We start from the raw sequence: 6,000 nt of genomic DNA, 5'->3' as shown, positions 1-6,000 counted from the left end.
TTACGGAGTTAAACATTACACCCCTGATAACTGCAACTGAATCGCGTCTAAAAGCCTGGTCCACTCTCCCCCTGTCTTTGTACGGGCGTATTAACATATTTAAAATGATTTTTCTTCCAAAATTCTTATACCTTTTCCATGCCTGTCCTATACTGCTCCCTAAGAGCCTGTTTAAACGCATAGACGGCATTCTCAGGTCCTTTTACTGGCAGAGTAGTGCCCCACGATTCAGTTTAGCGCTGCTTCAGGCTCCCAAGGCTAGGGGTGGACTGGCTGCCCCGGATCTGTATCTTTATTACCTGGCTTCCCAGCTAGTATATGCCCAGTGGTGGATAGATATAGACATGGGTAATGCAGCTACTGCACTGGCTGGTGCCCTGGTGGGTTCCTACGAGGCCCTTACAAACCTGCTGTACAGATACAAGTCCCCATCTGATACCCCACTTCCCCTACGTACGGTAGCGATGTGCTGGCGTAGGGCGCAATCCCTGGTAGAAACAGGCAGCTCTCCCCCTCTCTCGCCTAGGACTCCATTGTGGCTCAATCCGTGGCTTTCTCACTTCCTCTCCCTCCCGGGCTGGACAATGTTGGGGGCGGCGGGGGTGAAATTTGTAGGCCAGCTATTATCTCCGGAAGCAGAATTACTCAGCTTCAACGAGATAAGGGAAAGACATACTGTACCCGATACGGCCAGCTTCCATTACACGCAACTGCGACATGCATTCAAAGCCCAATTCGGCTCCTTCAGCCTGGCAGTGAAATTCTCCAAACTAGAGACTCTGATGAGTACCCCGGACCTCCCTAAGCCACTCACTCAGTGCTATGCTCTCCTACAAGAGCAAAAGTCCAGACCGTTTGATAGAGCCTGTGAACGCTGTAGACAGGATATCCCGGACCTGTCAGATGATGACTGGAGGGAGGTCGAACTGTCCTACTTCACATCTGTAGTGAGTGCGAGGGACTTCCTGATCCAATCTAAATTCCTCCATCGAGTATACTTCACCCCTGCTAGATTATTCCGCATGGGAGCAATGCCCAATGACCTATGCTTTCGCTGTCAGGCTGAAGTCGGATCCTTCCTGCATTGTGTCTGGTCCTGCCCTAGGGTTCTTGTCTTCTGGTCCGAAGTGCTGGAATTCCTAAATCTACACTTTGACTTCCCACGCTTACTGTCTCCCTCTGTGTGTCTCCTCGGCATCATAAACGAAGTTGTCAATGGCCACTATGACAAAATTTTCTTTAGGTTTGTCTTATACTATGCCCGAAAAGTGGTGGTGATGACCTGGAAGGACCAGGAGCCCCCTCCATTAAAAAGATGGATACTACTCATTAACAGTGTCATTCCCCACTACCGGTCCCTGTATGTCAACAGGAAGTGTCCCCAGAAGTTTGATCGCATCAGGTCCAGATGGTGCGCGACTCCCCATACAGCCTTATAATCACATGTGATATATACTCCTCTCCATGATGAAGGAGACTGAGCGTGCTGGTATGTGTGTGTGTGTGACTGATTGTCTCTGTGTCAATAGTTATTTGTGTTGTATCAAGATGTCTGGCTACAGTATCCTGCTATCATTTACTGTGCAATATCCCTCAGTTAGTTTTGAAACGCAGCAAGAACCTGACTGTTACCATGGCTGTTGCTTAATAATCCTGTAATGGGGGGGAAAGAAATATGTGACAGACAATCTTGTTCTTCGATTTTGTTTATTTTAATTGTATAAAATTTCAAAATTGCAAAAATAAATACTTTAAAAAAAAAGACTGTCTTGCTCGCACCTGTCTTTTCAGCTTTGCCCATACATTTTCAAAAGGATTGAGATCAGGGGTTTGTGGTGGTCAGTCCAAAACATTGACTGATCCCAAGTCACTTTATAACCAGTTTGGCAGCATGATTATTGTCCAAATAGTTCAGTTTGTTCTTGGGTTTATATGCACATTTTGGACCAAAGCACGTTCAACGCTGGGACACAGAACCTGTTTGTACTTTCATATGATTGTTTGTCTTTGGAAATTGCATCCAAGGGTCAACCAGACTTGGGCAAGTCCACGATTCTCTTCTTGATATCTTGACTGATTTCTCTAGGCTTTCCAATTATTTTACACAAAGGAGCTATGTGTTTCAGATGTGCCTTCAAATACATCCACAGGTGTATCTCTAATTAACTCTAATTCATTATGTTGGCAATAAACCTATGAGGAGCCTCTAAAGACATGACATAATCATATGGTCTGCCCTAAATTATTTAAAGGTGTAGTAATTCTAGTGTATGTAAATGTATAACTTTGCAAGAAGTCATAAAAATGCCTTAAAAATTTGTTCTCCCTCATTATCCTGGCATTTGGCAAATATAAATAATTTTGGTAATCCTAATTGCACTAATAGATAAAAATTTATTCTAATATCATGTCAGATAGTGAGAAAAAATATGTATACAGGCAGTCCCCGGGTTACGTACAAGATTCTGTAGGTTTGTTCTTAAGTTGAATTTGTATGTAAGTCAAAACTGTATATTTTATAATTGTAATCCCAGCCAGAATTTTTTTGATCTCTGTGACAATTGGATTTTAAAAATGTTGTATTGTCATAAGAACCAGGATTAACAATAAATCTTTATTACAGACACCTGTGATAACTCCTACAGTTGATTATTGTAGCCTAGGGCTTAAGTACAGTAAATTACCAAAATTCAGAGGTTCGCTTGTAACTAGGGGTCGTCTGTAAGTCGGGTGTTCTTAAGTAGGGGACCGTCTGTATGTGTCTTTTTATATAGCGTATGTAAACTTATGGCTTCAACTGAAAAAAAAATCCAGATTATTATTTAAATGGAAATACATGTATTTACTAAAACAGACCTTTTTCTTTACAGTAGCCATGAAAAGCTTTATTAACTAATAAAAATATTAAACATTTCATTCAGTGTCAGACTGGAGTGCCTAAGGATACGTTCACAAGTGGCGCTAGCATTGTGTTTACAAACGCATGAGAATGCTTGGGGAGGGCCTTGGCATTTCCAGTAAAACTCATGCGATCAGTAACCAGCACCTGGTGTCTTGCTAATACAAGACATCAGGTGCTAGTTACCAATCACATGCATTTCACTGACCTGCCCCCGAACTCTAGCGTTGCCTTTGTAAATGCAATGCTAGCACCATGTGTCATCGCACCCTAAGGGTGATGCCACACATGGCGTTTTGAACCCGTTCTTGGTCCGTTTCTAAGCAGTCCGTTAAAAACGCATGCGATAAAAAACGCATCCATTTTTTACAGGTTTTACCAATTATCTTAATTAAAATTGGTCAAAAACGGATGCGTTTTTCAAAAACGCATGCATTTTTGGCGGACTTCTTAAAAACGGACCCAAAACGCCATGTGTGGCATCGCCCTCAGGCACACCAGTGATTCTGGGGACCCATTCTACTTCTACATAGAAATATTACATACCGGTGGTCCCCTACTTAAGGACACCCGACTTACAGACGACCCCTAGTTACAGACAGACCTCTCTGCCCATTGTGTCCTCTGGTGAAGCTTTCTGGATGCTTTACTATAGTCCCAGACTGCAATGATCAGCTGTAATGTGTCTGTAATGAAGTATTATTGATAATCCTTGGTCCAATTACAGCAAAAAATGTTGAAACCCCAATTGTCACTGGGGCAAAAAAAAAATTTGTCTGGATCTACAATTATAAAATATACAGTTTCGACTTACATACAAATTCAACTTAAGAACAAACCTATGGAACCTATCTTGTATGTAACCGGGGGGGCACTGCCTGTATATTACAGTATGGATCTGGGAGTTTCTAGTCATGGTAGCGGAGGCAATAAAATAAAAAATAAAGTAATACCTTTATTCTTCCCTCTCTCCCACTGTTCTTGATGGCTGGTTTTCCACGCTTCCTGCTGGTGCCCTAGGCTTTGGTTAGGAATGTCATCACTGAATAACGCGGGTGCTAACCCGCACATTTCAACCGGCGTGGGCACCGCCATCTTGTTGGAGATCATCGCTCCCCGTGACATCATAGGGGAGTTACGATCGGTTGCCATGACAGCCTCAGGTCTTCCAAAGACCCGAGGCTGTCTGGATGTAACCCTTTAATTACATTGTGCTAATTGGGATGAAAATCCCCATATACTGCCATACTCTAGTATGGTGTTTTCCAGTCAAAACGTATCCAAAAACGCAACATGTGAATGTGAACGGAGTGGCTGCAAATAAAATGACGATTAAACGTTATCTAAAATCTACAATTACATAAATAAGAGGATAAGTGTGTTTGGATAGTTTTCTGACGTTTTTTGGTGATTATTTTGCCACAGATGGGTTTTTGCAGGTTTTCATGTAACATTTGAGCACAAGTGCACTCAAACTCACCAGGACTAATTTGTCACTGAAATCACTGGGTTTTGCGTTTCAAATGTCACAATTGCTCATTGATGTGTGTTTTAGAGCCAGATTCTACAACTTTTTGTGTAAAAAATCATCAAGATTATGGGACTTTTTAGGTGCAATAAAGTATCAAATTTTACTGCAATGCCAGGTATTAGATGAAAAAAAAGCATTTTTAAGCTGAAAATATTGATTAATTCCCCATTAGTTGAATGATAAAATTTCCCCCAGGCTAAATTATACCTATATAGAGAAACCAAAATCTATAACCATTTGGTGGGTTTAGATTATGTAGAAAGGGGTTTTCAGTAGGTATAGAAATTTAGAACCTCCCATGTTGCTGGTTGATGTCTTCATAGACCCTTATCCCCAGTCAACAAAACCCACTGCTTTCCCCACCCCCCATCGTGACTTTACCTGTAAAGAGAATGAGCCCCTTTCAAGACTCACTGAAAACAGAAGAAGGGGCAATCTGTGTTGGTGTCTGGGTCATAAATATTGGGGGTACACATATAGTAGCTGATCCTAATCCGTTCCTCTTTGTCAGATAAAATGCTGGTTACTTAAAGGATGAGATGAGAGTAACTAAAATGCTAAAGTTGAAGTAAAAATGTAAATAAGAAGTGTATAGAATCCCTTTTCTCTTGAAATTGACCCCTTTTTATATAAATAATACTATAGACAATTGACAAAAATGCTAAAATATTTACCAATATTTTGGGAAAAAAAACTTTTCCCATGAGAAACAGCTGTGCAGTTGTTAGGACCCTGTGCTGAAGACGTATTTGACAACTGATGATACATAAATATCAGCTAAATAAGACATTTCTCCACAATTAAAAACCTGACAAGTGTGTGATAGAGATAAGAGTCGTCAGTCCTTTAGCTTTATACTATGGTATTAAGAGAAGCTAAATAGAATATGCAGAGAGATCTCACAGGAGGCAGAGATCTGAGGAAAGGGTTAACAGCAAGGCACCCTTAGGATGTAATTAGAGGGACCTTGTTATAAAGAGGAGGAGGAGGGGGCAGAGGCCAAGAAAAAGGAAACAAAAGGAAAGAAAAAAGGAAGGAAAGGGGGGGATAGAGGGAGGCAGGCGGGAGAAGGTGGCTAGAATAGGCAGAAGGAGGGGAGGGAGGGTTTCTATTGTATTAATCTTGTTTATCCTTCTTCAGGGTTAACCCCCATCCCCATGAGCATTCCATGCAAACAAGAAGGTATGTGAGGGGAGGGGAGATGAGCAGATTCAGGAAAAGATGGATGAGAGGAAGGGAGATGAAGGATTAGGGGATTGCAATAAAAAGAACAGCCCCCTCCCTTCTCTCTCTCCTGTTAGCAGTCTCCAGAGGAGAGGGGGGAGCTGGAGATACCAGGTCTGGATACAAGAGAGACAGTAGCATCATCATCACAGGGCCAGGGTACCACAAAATGCTGAACGATACCCATCGACCTATTCACTATCTGCCAGCTGCCACGATATAAGAAGACAGACAGTTTAATTTAGGACTCATTGCTGTTGTCCTGCCTACTACACCATAGTACTCACTGCTATAGTGGCATTTTTGTGGCATCTTTTATAAATATTTACATTTTCACTTATATTTA

Source organism: Engystomops pustulosus, chromosome 1, assembly GCF_040894005.1.
Source record: "Engystomops pustulosus chromosome 1, aEngPut4.maternal, whole genome shotgun sequence".
NCBI lineage: Eukaryota > Metazoa > Chordata > Amphibia > Anura > Leptodactylidae > Engystomops > Engystomops pustulosus.
This window is presented reverse-complemented; position numbering follows the sequence as displayed.